Genomic DNA, 17,445 nt, shown 5'->3' with positions numbered 1-17,445 from the left:
GACTCATTCTACCACCAATACACACTAGCGGCATTGCAGAAACATACCAAGTCATTTGAACAGCACCTTCCAACCCACAACCTCTATCCTATCAAAAGGTAAGGACAGCAGGTAATAGAAACACCACCATTTGTATTTTGCCTTTGAAACCACTTCCCATCCTGACTTGGATATGTATCACCATTCCTTCAAAATTGCTGAGTCAAAATCCTGCAACTCCCTTCCTAATTGTAGTGTCAACGTACCTATATCAAATAGAGTGAGTCAAGAAGGCAGCTCACCACCACTTTCTCAAGGTAGGTATGGACATTGAAAGTTGGACTGGCCAGTGTTGCCCCTCCCTCAAAGGAGTAAGAAGAGATCCTTCATAATATTTCTGAGCACAATCTTTTATGGTTTGAGTGAATTATTACCGTCATTGCAATTCACATTTGTCAACTGGCCCCTGATGAAGGATTTTGGACAAAGGAATGGGTCAAGGTATTCAAGTTATATAAAAGTAAGTCAGAGATGATGTAATGCTTGTACACCAGAAATGTGTGAAAAGATTAAGCTAGCTTTGGATACTTGTTTGGAGTAGCCGCTGTGATCTCTAATGTGTTTGATAATGGTGAAGAGAGAGAGAGAGAGAGAGAGATTGCATTTACCTCATGTACCATAAGTGCTAATGAGCAATATAATGTTCAGAATGTGAAGCATTGTCTTTGATATTTCAACTAAGATTTCATAAATGTTTGTCTGATCATAGTTTCACATTAAATTGAACATAAGCTATTGACTAATGTTTTGAATCCAAATGCTCTGGTTCCAATTTTAGCTGCAGCCCACAATGTAGAGGTGAGCTTTGATTTTGTTTGCTTTTAAGTAAGAGACTGAATAGAAACAATCGAGAAATCATTGCATTGGTGATGAAATGTCCAGATTACCATCCCCATCCGATGGTACCAGCAGGGAGGATTCATTTTAATTTTCACATATAGCCAAAAAGATGCACAGCCCGGAAGCCGACCATTCGGTCCAACCATTTATGCTGACCAGATATTCTAAATGAATCTAGTCCCATTTGCCAGCTTTTGCCCCATATTTCTCTAAGCTCCTTCTCTGTTCCATATGTCCATCCAGGTTCCTTTTAAATGTTGTAATTGCACCAGCCTCCACCACTACCTCTGGCAACTCATTCCATACACGCAGCACCCTCTGTGTGAAAAGGTTGCCCTTTAGATCCCTTTTAAATTTTCCCCCTCTTAAACCAATGCACTCTAGTTTTGGACTCCTCTAACCTGGGGAAAAGACCTTGACTAGCCACCCCATCCATGTCTCTCATGCTTTAATAAATTTCTAAAAGATCACCTCTCAGCTTCCAATGTTCAAGAGAAAACAGCCCCAGCCTATTCAGCAACTCCCTTTAGCTCAAACCCTCCAACTATGGTAACATCCTTGTAAATCTTTTCTGAACACTGTCAAGTTTCACAACTTCATTCCTATTGCAGGAAGACCAGAATTGAATACAGTGTTCCAAAAGTGGCCTAACCAATGTACTGTACAACTGCAATATAACCTCCCAACTTCTATACTTAAAGCACTGAACAATAAAGGCAAGTGTACTAAATGCCTTCTTCGCTACCTGTCTACCTGAATCTGCACCCCAAGGTCCTTGTTTGGCAACAGTCCCCAAGATCTTATCTGTAAGTGTTTAAGTCCTGCCATGACTTGCTGTACCAAAATCCAGCACCTCAAATTTATTTACATTAAACTTTATCTGCCACTCCTTGGCCCATTTGCCCATCTGATCAAGGTCCCACTGTACTCTGACGTAACCTCTTCACTGTGCACAACACCACCACATGCAGATGAGTTGCTAGTCACAACTTGAAGGGACTCCCACATTGTTAAAGGTTTATGACTGTATCACAAATGGGTGGCCAATACAGATATGGTATTACAAATCAAGCTATTTTTCATCCATAATGTGTTGTCAGTTGATAAAGGTTTTGTTATGTGGGAAGCCAGTATTGTAATTTCATGAAGGTATGTATGAATCAAAGGTGCTTGTGACCTCATGATCAACACTTGGGGAAAAGTTTATTGAGAAGTTATCTTTTGTTTTAGGATTAGATAAGGGCATAGAAAACACAATGAAACTCTGCAGAGTACATCAAACTATAGTTAACTTTGCAACCATGAAAATGGCCAGCTAGAGAGTGTCACAGTCAGCTATTAGTAATGACAACTATTTGAAGGCTGTTAAGGTCTTTGTGAAGAGTTGAACAGCCAGCAAAATATTTTGTGTCACCTGAGTAATTCCTCTAGGTACCCAGATGAAACTGTTTCTGACAACAAACCTCAGTTTCATTCAAAAGGATTATCAAATTTCATGAGAATAATTGGGGGAAGACACACTCATGTACCATTGTGTTATCCTGCTTCCAGCAGAGCTGCAGATTGCAAATTGGTAAGCATGCTCTTGTTAAAGAATTGCCGGATATAAACTGGAAGAAATGTCAGATACTATTGAGTCATAAACAAGCAAATGTATTACTTCATTTATTGTAACATACCTCATCCTAATAGTGGTAGAATGCCAGCTGAATTGTTTCTTAGAAGGTAGCCTGGAGTGAGATTTTCATTGCTGGAGTCATGTTTGGCACAGATAGAAGAAGAAAAGTAATTCAAACAGAAAGAGAGTTACGATAGGGATAGCATGACCGAAGAAGTCTGAAGCTGAACCAGAGGATAAAGTGAAACAATAGCATTAGCAAGTAGTTGAAGTAGCTACCAGGGACAGTCATTAAAGTCTATGATTCTTGCATGTACTTAGTCAATATATTGATAGTGGAATGGTTAGATTTATATATGTTGATCATGAAGTACCTGCAAAAGTTCATGAAGAAGGTAGTTGGGAAGAATCAAAAACCTGTGATGAATTGGATAGTTGGGATACCAGCTGAGTACTATCATTTGTGCCCGAAACCAGTTCAGATCCAAATCAGTCAGATGTATCTTGTGAAGATTCAATTAAAGTCATTGCTCATTAGAGGAAACTTCTTAGTCTCAGGTCAAAAGTGGCCAAGGTCCTTCTGAGTTGTGAAAGTTTGGGTCAAGGTAGGACGTATCTTTTTAGGGATAGGGAATTAGCGAATAAGGTAAATTTGTAAATAAGTGGAAACCGAAAGACGTATATAAGTTGAATGAAAGTTTGGTCTTCAGTAAGGAGGGAGGACTGTGATTATACAGTTCTGTGGTCATTTGTATACATATCTATATAGCAGAATAAACACATTGAGTTTGCTGTTGTCATTCCATGTACTGACATTGTTTTAGTATTCCCTGCTAAGATATCATATGAAGATTGGATAAGCAAGGTCTCGGTGAGATGAGTCTTGATCTAATTCACTAACAGCTGCAGGCTTCAATGGCTCAATGGTCCATGGTCTAGGAATGCAAAGATTGTACCTTTGGATATGCTCAGCTCCTTTGTCACAGATGGGAGTATTCCAATTCCTCCTTACCTGTGAAGATTAGAGCTGCACTTTACTTACTTAACAGGCCATTTGGAAAGCTAGCAAAAAAGAAAATAGAAAACTGAAGGTCAGAATGGGAAACAGAATTCTCAACAAATAATGTATATAAAAGACAGAGAGGAGAAATTATGTTATGCTATGAAAAGCATTTTATATCCTAAATTAAAACACCTCGAGAAGTTCACATGGAGAGATAACGCTGGGCGGAATTCTATATGTACAAGCAGCTGCAGCTCCCAGGCTTCGTCCAGGCACATTCCTGGAGGTTGAAGTCACTTTGAACTGGAATTTACTCCAGATTGGTTGTTAATGTCTTGTGTGAAGTGTGACTCTGCACTATTGCAGTCCTGAAATTTCTGGTTTACTGGATTTGGGATGTGAAGGGAAACTGCACATTTCACAGCCTCTGTTGATTTTAGTAACATTTCTCAATAATCAATCCCAGTCTGATAATGGAGACACCTTGAGTTCAAATCCTACAGTGGCAGCATCAGAATTTGCATTACATAAATGGACATGGAAATAAATTTCTTGTCCAGAATTTTTGATCTCCAGACTGAAATTGTCCACAAATTCTTGACATTGGCTGGCATTTAGGTTTGTTAGCATGTTTTTGCCTATGTGTGTATCCACAACATGCTGATTTGAATATTCTTACTCAACTTGATGTAGAATTAAGAATATTAAAGTTTGATTGAAGGACACATTCTTTCTGCCAATTCAAAGTTGCCAGTCAGCAGGCTGTGACCTGACCACTGGATGGAAGCAGACTTGGGGTGGGGAGTGGGAGGGGGAAGGGGCAACAGTCTGGGTGGCTTTTTAAAAAATTCCTACCCTAAATTCCATTCCCCGTCACTGTCAATGTATAATGTGACTAAAGGTCACCCAATGGGAGTCCAGCAGCATGGACAGGTTTTTATTTAGGAAGCTGTCCAGAGGCTCCTCTTCTCTCTTTCTTACCTGCATCAGCAGCACTAGCTTGGCATGTCTTCTTTCTGTTTCTTCAGTCTGAGAAGCTCTGCAGTTCTTAATTGGATTTTGTAAGGCACTTATTGTCCTTTTGGACAGTGAACCAAAAAATTTAAATTGGACACTACTATTTAGCTAAAGGAGCCAGGAGAGATTTGCAACTTGAAGATCAAGACTAATTGCATGCTGTGCAGTTTAGCTACACAAGATTATGTTGTCTTTAGAGTAGTGAGGTGGATACTTCACAGGACAGATTTGCACCAGAAGTCTTGGAATTAAGAGAAAACTACTTAACAACAGCCTTCGGATTTGCTTTTTAAGTTGCAGTTTCAGAGACCCGTCAGTAATGTTTCCTCTTAGCTGTCTGGCTGTGTGGGTGTGCAGCCATTCCAATGATCCACACATGGCAATTGCTATTGGTATGCAGATTATAGCATTGAATCCCAGTTCCAGAAATTACTGCCATGGATTGGTCATCGAAGCCTGTGCAGCCAGTAAGCAAACTAGAGGGAATGCTGCCTATATGGTAGTGCACTCAAAGTCATCCAGGGGCCTGCAAACTAGAACAACGGTCTCCCCCTTCTCTCCTTGCATGAAGAATGACAAAAAAAACCTTGAGAATCTAGACAAAAAAAATCTAATGTAAGAAAAGATACAGTAGCCTTGACAGATGCTGAATCGAAACGTTACCGTTGCTCTGTGGACATAATTATGTTATCACTGCTAAAGCTCAAAAGAACTGTGAGAAAGAACTCAGCCCACCTTTGATCCAGCCTTTGATGTACAGAATTTGTTTATCCCAGCCACTCTCTATATTTATGTCAAATCATCTGCTTTTGTCTGTCTTACTTGTGAGTGAATATGTGTGTTTTTAGATTTTCAAAAGGGCCTAATTTAAGTCACAGAGTAGTAGATTAGCAATCTATTTTTGCCATTTGTTATAGAATAAATTTGGCCATAATCAATAGAGTTTTCTTTGTCCGAAGCGAGTGAGAATTGCTTTTGACCGGAATAGCAGTCAATGAGACAAATTGATCAACTTGGTCATTTAACTGGGTAGCTCCATGTTTGTGTTGTCTTGTGGAATAGTGGGGCTTGATTACTGTTACATCCTTTCCAATTGAGTTGTGACAACTGTGAGAATGACCCTGACCAATCCTTTGAAAATCGCACCTGCATCTGATGCCAGTTGAGATCCAGAAATGTTCTTGACTCCAGAAGAAATGTTTGCCACTCAAATCAGTACTAGTTAGCACAAACCGGTCTGAATATTGTAAAATCCCAATGGATTCACCAATTTCCTTAAAGGAAGGGACATGGAGTTACAATGAACAGGTTTTCAGAGTAATGACTGACTCCCTCAAAAATGGCACTAATTTATTCACGCGTCTGCTCCCTTAACTCTCTCACACTCTCTAATCTATTAATAGAGAATGATTTATTTCAAGCCTTTTTAGCCCTGTCAGTGTTCCTGCTGAATCATACTGAAGTTTGTTCTACTTAAGTGTTCTTACTAAGGGAGAGCATTGTGCTCATTGTCATCTCCTGGTATTCAGTAGGAGGGGAATTGATTCCAATCTATCAAGGGCTTATCCTCAGATTCTACTTTGTCTACACCTCTTCATCTTACCTTGTACTAGTGAAATAATAATGTACCGTTATGTTTTATATCCCCATTATGGCTTTCACAGGTCCTTCTTTGAACTTATTTTCTGTCTGCTCTGCATTCATTCCACTGATCCTTCACCATTTTGTTCAGTCAAGGCGGATAACTTTTTCTAGGCACAGTAAGTTAAATGCAGTGTCCGACCAGTCTAGTCCCTGCCTTTGGTGGGATCCTCTGCTCATTTGGGATCAGGAGCAGAAAGGCCATCAGCAGACAACCTGTCCTGACCTCTTTCTGCCCCGTTGTGGACTATCATGCTCCCAGAATGAGAGAGTATTATAGAGGATGAAGGTGGTGGCACGGCAATTACAGAAGGTGTGGGAGATGAGGTTTCCTGAGTGAGTGGGCAGCACGGAGAGCATGCAGCATTCGTGGTGTCAGAGTTTTAGGCTGGGTGAGGGTAAATGGGGAAGATGGTGCAGACATTTTGTGAGACTGGTAGAACATGAGTCTTGGTGGGAGGCAAGTGCAGTAGCAGAGATAGAGTGAGTGTGATATATCAGAGAGGGGTTGGTGGCCCTTACCCTGGCAGAATGGGAAAAGTCATTGACCCATTTCCTACAGTGATAGGCATTCCTCCAAATGGTTGAGAGTGCCTCAACACTGATGGCAATGTTGGACAGGGCTGACATGGCCTGATGTCATTGCTTCTATTGCTGCTCTTGGGGGAAGAGGATGACTCATCTGTGCAACACTCCAACAGCAGGAGTTCCAGGACCATGCTTTCAAAGCAGGGTGACAATTTCCTTCTGTTTGCCATGTCTGGGGCAAGTGTCAGGAACCATGCAAGGCAGCTCCAGACTGAGGGGTATCGATAGGTTTAATGGTAGGTGTCTTCTCCCTAAGATGAGGGATTTCAAGACTAGAGGCATATTTTTAAGATGAGAGGAGAGAGATTTAAAAATGATGGCAACTTGTTTATACAGAAGGTGATTTGTGTGTAGAATTATCTTCTTGAGGAAGGGATTGGGTGCAGGGGGAGTTACAACATTTAAAAGACACTTAGATAAGTACATGAATAGGAAAGGTTTGGAGGGATATGAACCAGGAGCAGGCAGGTGGGACTTGTTTAGTTTGGGATTATGTTTGGCATGGCCTGGTTGGACTGAAGGGTCTGTTTCTGTTTCTAGCGTCCTTTGCAGGTTCAGTATAACCTCTTTGTTCTTTTACTCTGTTAGGATACTGTAATGAGTTATGACTCGCTGACTATGACAATGAATGTGGCAAGAGAAAATTTGCCTGTCGTCACGACAAGAATCTCTCCACCAAACTGGACACGACCCACACTTTGCCAAAAAAGGAATATTCTGGCCTTGGGGCTGAGTAACAATCAAAGACAGGATTAAAGAAGGTGGTGGGGAAATGGAGCAAAGAGACATGAGCATATCATAACATTGCTATGGTGCAGGAGGAGGTCAGTCAGCCCATCATGCTAACATCAACTCTCTGATTAAGCATTATTACCTTGGAACATTCCACTTCCTTTGCCCTGCAACCTTGTCATAATTTCTATTTTAATAATAATCTAATGTCTTCTTGAGTGTCTCATTTGAACATGGCTGTTACACATTTCCAGATGGTGCATTCCAGACCCTAACTATGCACTGAGTGTAAAGTATTTCTTCTCATTCCATTTGCTTCTTTTGCAAATTACCTTAAGTCAGTACCCCCTTCTCCTTGAACGTTTTAGAAGTGGGATCAGTTTCTCCCTTTCTACTTTTTTTTTAGATTAGACTTACAGTGTGGAAACAGGCCCTTCGGCCCAACAAGTCCACACCGACCCGCCGAAGCGCAACCCACCCATACCCCTACATTTACCCCTTACCTAACACTACGGGCAATTTAGCTTGGCCAATTCACCTGACCCGCACATCTTTGTGACTGTGGGAGGAAACCGGAGCACCCGGAGGGGACCCACGCAGACACGGGGAGAACATGCAAACTCCACACAGTCAGTCGCCTGAGTCGGGAATTGAACCCGGGTCTACAGGCGCTGTGAGGCAGCAGTGCTAACCACTGTGCCACCGTGCCGCCCAAACCCTTTGAATTTTGAAAACTTCTAATTAATAGTGATTTTTGAGAAGAGTTGAAGTTCGGGTTAATGCTGAGTATTTAAGTTAGCTCACTGAGCTGGAAGGTTTGTTTTCAGACGTTTTGTCACCATACTAGGTAACATCATCAGTGAGAGAATCCGGTGAAGCGCTCGTGGTATGTCCTGCCTCTCTATTTTTCGGTCTTGGTTTCTTAAGGTGGGTGATGTCATTTCCGGTTCTTTTTTTCAAGAGAATGATAGGGTCTAACCCAATATGTTTATTGATAGAGTTCTGGTTAGAATGCCATATCTCTAAGAGTTCTTATGCGTGTCTTTGTTTCACTTGTCATAGGATGTGTGTGTTGTCCCAGTCAAAGTGGTGCATGCATACTTATATAGCTTACATTCTTCTAACTAATCTTTGATTAGTATTTGCCTTGCCAAGGGAAATAATCCTAATTTCTCCAATCTATCTTCAGAACCAAAGTTTGTCATCCCTGAACCATTCTTGTAAACCTCTTCTGTACTCTTTTCAATGCAGTCACATCTCTCCTATAATGTGGCTCCCAGAACTGTACACAAAACTCCTGCTGAGGCATCACTAGCATCTTTTACAGGTTCAGCATAACCTCTTTGTTCTTGTACTCTGTTAGGATACTGTGATGAGTTATGCACGTGTATAACCATGTCTCTCTCCTCCTGTACATCCTTTAAGGAGGCACCCTTTAATTTAAACTGTCTCTTCATGTTTATTCTAACAAAATTCTAGCACTTCACTTCTACCATGTGCTACCAATACATACTATGGAACCCAATGTCTGTCAGATGACGTTTACAAGGGACTGTGTATAAATGTGCATATGGAAACGAAAGGTGGTGTTTGACAAGGACTTGGGGACTCTGGGTAATGGCTTGTAAATGGGTTATTGCAGGTGTTTCTTTGGCTGCCATTTGTTAGATCAGAATACAAAGGCCTTTCCACATAGGCAGCACGATGGAACAGTGGCCCAGTGGTTAGCACTGCTGCCTCACAGTGCCAGAGGCCTGGGTTCAATTCCTGCCTCAGGCGACTATGTGGAGTTTGCACATTCTCCCTGTGTCTGTGTGGGTTTCCTCCGGGTACTCTGGTCTCCTCCCACAGTCCAAAACTGTGCAGGTTAGATGAATTGACCGTGCTAAATTGCCTGTAGTGTTAGGGGCAGGGATAAATGTAGGGGAACGGGTCTGGGTGGGTCGCGCTTCAGCGGGTCGGTGTGGGCTTGTTGGGCCGAAGGGCCTGTTTCCACACTGTAAGTAAGCTTTTAAAAAAAACTGAAGGGCACAAAAGAGGCATTGGAGGTGATGGTATGATCAGTAGTGTTGCATATAGGCCAAGAAAGATAAAGAGGAATAGCTTAACATAATTGCGTACACAAAGAATATTGCTTGTGACTTTGATAAAAGGCTGTATCAGTATTGTGGTGGGAATGAAAATCTGATGGGAGGAAATCAAAAATGGAATCAGATGTACAATCAGTATTAAATCCCACTCTGCTGCCATCATGTTTATGTTATCCTCAAACTGGAATCACTTAAGAAAACAAAATTATTTTTAAAATCCCCCCAAATCCTCTGGATATATTTTAGGAGTGCAGCTAAACAGAAAAATGAAACACATGCTTGAGAGAGACATTATTGGATGCTTTGTTAAAAGTGGGGGAGTTAAGAAGCCTCCTTCATCAGGAAATGCCTGTTTCTAGTTACAGGTTCCCAGAAGAATGTAGCAGCTGCAAGTCTGAACAGTCAACATCTTAAATTTAAGCTGGGGATGGGGCTGAGGATGGGGACTGAAAATTACTCTTCCCTGTTGGCATTTTTTTTAATTGAAGTCAACACAAATACAAAATAGGATGTTTTTAGCTTGTTGCATTTACAATGGCTTTTCCAGTGAAGTTGCTGACAGAAGGAATTCTGGTCCATAGAGAATGAAATCATAGAATCCCTACAGTGTGGCAACAGGCCCTTTGGCCCAAAAAGTCCACACCAACTGTGAAGAGTCTCTGAAGAGTCTGCCACCCAGACTCATTCCCCTAACTAATACACCTAACCTACACACCCCTGAACACTATGGGGCAACTTAGCATGGCTAATTCACCTAACCTGCACATCTTTGGATTGTGGGGGGGACCCACGCAGCCACAGGGAGAACGTGCAAACTCCACACAGACAGTCACCCGAGGCTGGAATCAAATGCAGTTTCCTCATGCTGTGACGTAGCAGTGCTCACCACTGAGCCACCCGTGCCACCTCAAACACTTTGAGCTAACCATTGAGGTGGGAGTGTACATGCTTCTGTCACTTTGTGCGGCATGAACTCAAGTGCAGACTTTAGGACTCTGATTCCTTGGAAAAAGACTTTGGAAATTCAGGTGCAGATGACAACAAGATTTCTCTTTGTTCTCGAATTCCCCAAAATTGTCCGTGTTGTGAAAGTGCTCTCCTTGTAGGGAAAGTGTTAATGATTTCTCTGCAAAGAATACTCCTTCTCTCAGCTTTATGTTTTGCCCTAACTGTACAGCCGTTCAGGATATTTTCTTATAGATTAACTCCCACCTCATGAAGCTCAGATTTTCCTTCAGTTTTCAAGCCCCTTGTAAACTTTATTTGACTTCCTTCTCTAAGATTAATAGTTCCTTTTATTTTATTCATCTTTGGATTTGCTTTGCTCACAAGTGTTATGTGGTACAATTATTTACATATCAGAGGGAAAGGGATGATCTAACGCTGGCAGATTAATGTTTGGGAAAGTTTTCACTAAGTACACTTTCCCCATGGAGAAACAACAACATTTGCATTCCTAAGGTGCCTTTAATGTTACAAAACATTTTAAGGTACTTATAAGCTTTAATGCTAAACTACATCAGGAGAAGTGACTGAAAGCCTGATCAAACAGATACTTTTTAACAAATGTGTTGAAGGAGAAGGGAGAGATAGCACTACTGACAGTTTTGGGGAGGGAATGCTTGGCCAGAGGGCCAGGATGCTGCAGGTATGACTACCAATGAAACTATCATAACTAGGGACATGAAAGAGGTCAGTAATAGAGGAGGTAGACAGGCAGAAGGCTGGAAGAACACAACAAGCCAGGCGGCATCATGAGGTGGAGAAGTCGGTGTTTCGGGTATAACCCTTCTTCAGGACTGGGGGTGGGTGTAGGGGGGGAACTGCAGATAAAGGGGTTGAGGTGGTGAGGTGGGGATAGGGGAAGACAAGTAGAGGGTATGACCTGATTGATCAGTGGGAGGAATGAATTTGATTGGTGGCAGGGAGGAGAGGAAGGGAGGGGGAGGGGCTGGGAAGGGAGTTGGGGGGAGGGAAGGAAGGTTATTTGAAATTGGAGAACTCATTGTTGACCCCTCCAAGCTGTGAGCTGCCCAGGTGGAAGATGAGATGTTGTTCCTCCCAATTTGCGGTTTGGTCCATTGTGGCAATGGAGGAGGCTAAGGATGGTCACATTGGAGAGGGAGTGGGAAGGGGAATTAAAATGGGTGGTGACTGGGAGGTCCAGTTGCCCCTGCAGGCCCGGCTGAGATGGTCAGCGAACCATTCCCTAAGTTTACATTTAGTCTCCCCGATGTAGAGAAGACCACATCGGGAGCACCTGATGCAGTAAACTAGGTTGGAGGAGAGGCAGGTAAACCTCTGTCTCACCTGGAAGGACTGTTTTGGCCCTGGATGGAGGTGAGGGGGTGGCATACCAGCAGGGGAACATACTTGGGAGTTCAGAGTGGTGGGGGGGGAGGGAATGTCGGTGGGGAAAGTGGTGCAAACCAAGGACTAACAAAGGGAATGGTCCTCGCAGAAGGCAGAGAGGGGTGGGGAGGAAGATGGTCGTGGTGGTGGGGTCTCATTGGAGTTGGCAGAAGTGTTTAAGGATGATGCATTGGATGCAGATACTGGTGGGGTGGAAGGTGAAAACAAGTGGGATTCTGTCTTTATTGCATTTTGGAGGGGGGTTAGAGCAGTGGAATAGAAGTGGTGTGTTGGAGGGCTGTCTGGATGACAGAGGGGGGAAATCACGTTGTTTGAAATAGGTGGACATCTGGGATGCTTGGGAGTGGAATGTTTCCTCATCTGAGCAGATGTGGCGGAGGTGGAGGAATTGGGAAAACGGGTTGGAGTTCTTGCAGGATACTGGGTGGGAGAAGGTGTACTCCAGGTAGTTGTGAGAATCTGTGGGTTTAGAGTAAACACCCAACCGGAGACTGTCACCAGAGATGGAAATGGAGAGGTCAAGAAAGGGAAGGGAGATGTCCCAGATGGACTAAATGAATTTGAGGATGGGGTGGAAGTTGTGGGCGAAGTCGATACACTGCTCCAGTTCAGCCCGGGTGCAGGACGCTGCGCCGGTGCAGTCAACGATGTAACGGTGAAAGAGTTTGGCACAGTGCCTGGGTAAGTACTGAAGAGGGACTGTTCGACACAGCCGACAAAGAGACCAGCATAGCTGGAGCCCGTGGTCACCCCCTGGATTTGGAAGAAATGGGAGGAGTTAAAGGAAAGGTTTCTAAGGGTGACGACCAGTTCAGCAAGACAGAGGAGGGTATTGGTGGAGGAGAGCAGAGATTTTAGAGGTTCTTAGGCATAGAGGAGGTTAAAGGTTTAGGAAGAGATTGGTCAATAAGGATGAACATTTTAACATTAAACTATTGTTCAGTTTTCCATGAAATACTTAGAACACGTTGACAAAATGCTGAGTGTGAGTGTGGAGAGAAGATCTAATATAGTGGTGAGATGAATCTTACATTCCTAGTGACAGTATAATCAAGATGTTTGGGGGATTTTTTATCCCCTGGCCTATGGAGATTTCTCACCATAACTTATAAAACTCACCTCATTAACTATCTACCCGACCTCAACAACATCCCTCTCATTTTAGCCCCATTGTATCACACACTGTTCCTCGACCAACTTTCCACTCACCAGCAACATTCCCTCTAATTCATTTTTCTGTTGCATGGATCATCAATGTTGATTTCACACAACATCAATGTCGATTTCACTAGTTTTTCATTTCACCTCCCCCCTCACCTTATCCCAGATCTAACCTTCCAACTCAGCACCGCTCTCTTGACCTGTTCTACTGTGGCCCAACATTTTAACATCAACCCCACCGCCCCGTGGCCCAATATTTCAACATCAACCTCACCACCCCGTGGCCCAACATTTCAACTCCCCCTCCCAATCTGCCGAGGACATGTAGGTCCTGGGCTTCCTCCACTGCCACTCCTTCACCACCCGATGCCTGGAGGAATAACGCCTCATCTACTGCCTCGGAACACTTCAACCCCAGGGCATCAATGTGGACTTCACCAGTTTCCTCATTTCCCCTGCCCCGACCTTACCTCAGTTTCAATCTTCCAGCTCAGCACTGTCCTCATGACCTGTCCTACCTGCCAATCTCCCTTCCCACCTATCCAGTCCACCCTCCTCTCTGACCTATCACCTCCATGCCCACCCCCATCCACCCATTGAACTCTTTGCTACCTTCCCCTACCCAACTCTCTGACCTGCCACCTCCATCCCCACCCCTATTCACCTATGGTACTCTTTGCTACCTTCCCCCCACCTCCCCCCTCCCCATTTATCTCTCCACCCTGGAGGCTCCATGCCTCTATTCCTGATGAAGAGCTTTTGCCCAAAACGTTGATTTTCTTGCTCCTCGGATGCTACCTGACCTGCTGTGCTTTTCCAGCACCACTCTGATCTAAACTCTGGTTTCCAGCATCTGCAGTCCTCACTTTTGCCTACTTGTCCTACCTGTCCATCTTCCTTCCCACCTATCCGCTCCAACCTCCTCTCCGACCTATTACCTTCGTCTACCTATCGCATCCTCAACTACCTTGCCCTCAGCTCCACCCCCCTTCTGTTTATCTCTCAGCCCCCTTTGGCTACCCCCTCATTCCTGATGAAGTGCTTATGCTTGAAACGTCGACTCTCCTGTTCCTCACACGCTGCCTGACCTGTTGTGCTTTTGCAGCACCACATTCTGTGACTCTGATCTCCAGCATCTGCAGTCCTCACTTTCTTCCTGTCCCTAGCTACGTCCCAACTAACCTCCCTCTTCAAGTCGCAGCTTCTCTGACCCCATTGCCCACTGTAGACCGCGTCTTGTCATTGTCCAGTAGGGGTACACTATAATGAGATAATTCCAAACATGAGCTTTTATTTACAGACAGCAAAATTGAACAAAACAAAACCTACAGAGGCTTCAGTTTGGCCCCACAATGCAAACTAATTGCTGGCAGATTGATCAACCACTTTTTTACTTTCCATGGATGTCAAAGAGAGTAGAATCATAGAGTCCTACAGCACGGAGACAGGCCCTTTGATCCAAACTGGTTTGCTGATCAACATGCCTGTCCAAGCTAACCCCATTTCCCCCTGCACTTGGCCCATACCCTTCTAAACCTTTCCTGTCCATATATTTGTCCAAATGCCTTTTAAATGTTGTTATTGTACCCATCTCAATCAGTTCCGCTGGCAGCTCATTCCAAATTTCTCAGCCCACTTCCCCAACTGATCACGGATGTCTGCTGTACCCAGCTCTCATTTACTGGTACTGGGTTTCAATTAGGTTCTTTCTGGCTTGTAACACCTGATATGGCTGAGTTCTATCATAGACACGAAGAGCTTCCTCCTCCTTGATCTCCTCTTTGAAAGAGCGCCTCCATTTCCCTGGTTCCTTGGCATATATCACATCACTTTTCTGTGTGCTCCAATTGTCCAAAGCACAATACAATAGGATGATAGAGCACACCCTTCCAGACTATAATAGGAAGGCTACCAAGTTGAGTTGAAGCAGTGGAACTGCATTTTCAGCAGCCCGACTATGTGCTACGCTTTGATTTTATTGACAAATTCCACTGTGTTGTCAACCTGTCTTCTCAGTGCCGTGTGTGTCCAGGTCAATGGTGTTCTGAATCTGAGGGAAGCCAACATTCTTTCCACACCCTATTACCCAGGCTGCTGCACTGACTGTATCGTCAGCTAACAAAATCACTGGTGTAATCTTGAGCAGATGCCACTAGTCACTCTCCTGATGTATTTGTAAATGCACGACTGAGAGATCCTACTTGGGCCACTCATCACTGTCACATCGAAGTTCAAGACGGCTTTCATCTTCACAGCCAAGAGATGACAATGGCCTACCACTTCTGCAGCTCTGAGATCTCACTCTAGCAGCCGGCATAGTTCCATCTTACTCCTCCAAACATTGAGACATCCAGCACCCTGATAACAAGGGCCACGTCTCCATGCTGCATTCTGCTTCAGTCTCAGCATGTACACCCACTTGGTGAAGGTGCCACATTGGCTGAGTGAGCAACATATCACATCAAAAAAAAGGAATGCTGCATTCTCATCCTTTCTCATCCCAAATCCTCATCAACAATTAAATGTATCATTGCATTCAGTAACAACCATCATTAAACTGACATGACAGATGATGAAGCAATTGTCTCTGCCTACCAGAGCACCCTTGGAAGTTTCACAAGTTATAGGTTGCTTTTGGCCAACGTTTCCCTCTTTTTCATGTCATTGCTTCAAATGTCTGTATCATTGAGATGCCAGGGTCCAATTTTACAAGCACCTTTGACCAGCTTTTGAACTCTATGCACTTGCACTCTGCATGCAGTGCAAATGGTTGATGAAATGACTGCAAATTAAATGTAGCTGATGTTTACAAATGTATTTGCCCCTTCAGTGTTCTAACTTCTAGCAGACTTAGAACCCGAGCTTTCGCCCATCAAACTGATACTGATTCTGCCCAATGTGGGCATTGACTCAGCCGTTTTCCAATTGCAGTTAGCACCCAGATAATAGCAGGGAATGCAGCTTACAATTGATACCGGGAGCAGTGGGGTCTGCCATACACTCCGCAGAACATCCATGTCCCCTTTTACCTTATATTAACCTGACAACACATTTCTCCCCATTCCCCATGTGGAGACATATGACATTGAACTTTGCCTGCACTGTCCTCACTATGCCCTAAGTCTGACTTTACATCCTAATAATGCTCATCCTGGTCTTCTGCTCTTTTCCTTTGGAGGTTACATGATAGTCACATTAAGCAACCACTCTCCATAATCTATCATGCCCTCTAATGCTGTAATGCATTCCCACCCTTATACTTTGAGTTTCCCCTGTCACTAATGTGGACCCCCTTAAACATATGCCTCTGTTCTCAGTCCCCAGCCTCAACCTTTCTTTTGGCAATCAGTCCCCTTTACCACTCCAGCACCATTCTCAACAATCATTGCAGAGATCCCAAGACTGTATTTGCTCCAGAACACTGACAAACATCGACTAGATATGTCTGACCAGACCCTTGATCACTGTCATTGCAGCTCACCAATAATAGTTGCAGACTTCCCAAACTGTAGTCAGACATGTCCCCTGACTGCAACTGGTCCAAGCGAACAACTGACTGCAGCCAATCCCGTGACTATGCTCATGACTGTCAGCAGCACCCCTTTGACAGGACTGAGGACCAGTTTTTACCCATGACCTGACCATTTAATTAAATAAATATGCAGAGTGACTGCCTCACCTGCAGCTGGCGCATGCTATGGGTGTTAGTTTGATGTCTCAGTGTACTGAACAGCAAGATATTTCCCCCAATACTCCTGGACAGATCTCTACTGACAAGCATGACAGCCAGCCAATTTGTGTGTCTGCATAAATGGATACATCAAAATGATAGGACTTTATAAACGATAGGCTTTAGGCTGAGCTCTGGCTGAAATGCCATCATACTAACAGGCAAGTCAAGTCAGATCAAGGAATGGAGCATCGAGGTAGGTGCTAAGTGAGCATGTATTAAGAGGGCAAGCATGCAGCCCATTCCAATCTGTGAACTGGGATCCTGTCACAGCCATGGAAGACATCCTAGCAGCAGCTTTTCATTGTTAGTTGCCAGCACATAGGTCTGCACTTTCTAAGGGTCCTGCAAGTGGATTGGAGAGGTACCGTGAGGAGCCTGAGGAGTTGGCAGTAATTGGATGCCAATGTTCCTAGATGAGGGGTGGTGCTCATGCATCATGCCCTGTGGTGCTGTTTCACACTGAACAACACGGAAGGTCCCCACAGCCAGTGGTGAGCTGAAGTTGTTCGGCACCCGCGCTGGCTTCCATGTCAAGAATTCTCAACATCGAGTTTGCCGCCGCTGTGAGATGTCCTGTTAATGAAGTTGTTAACAAGCAGTAATCCCCTTA

General features: G+C 43.9%; 1 protein-coding gene across 2 annotated transcripts in view; it reads left to right on the top strand.

Moving 5' to 3' along the window:
* Nucleotides 1-17,445, top strand: part of LOC132820986 (rho GTPase-activating protein 6) — a 535,965-nt gene that overhangs the window by 184,143 nt on the left and 334,377 nt on the right. The gene's annotated exons all lie outside the window — the stretch shown is intronic.

Source organism: Hemiscyllium ocellatum, chromosome 12 (assembly GCF_020745735.1).
Source record: "Hemiscyllium ocellatum isolate sHemOce1 chromosome 12, sHemOce1.pat.X.cur, whole genome shotgun sequence".
NCBI lineage: Eukaryota > Metazoa > Chordata > Chondrichthyes > Orectolobiformes > Hemiscylliidae > Hemiscyllium > Hemiscyllium ocellatum.
This window is presented reverse-complemented; position numbering and strand designations above follow the sequence as displayed.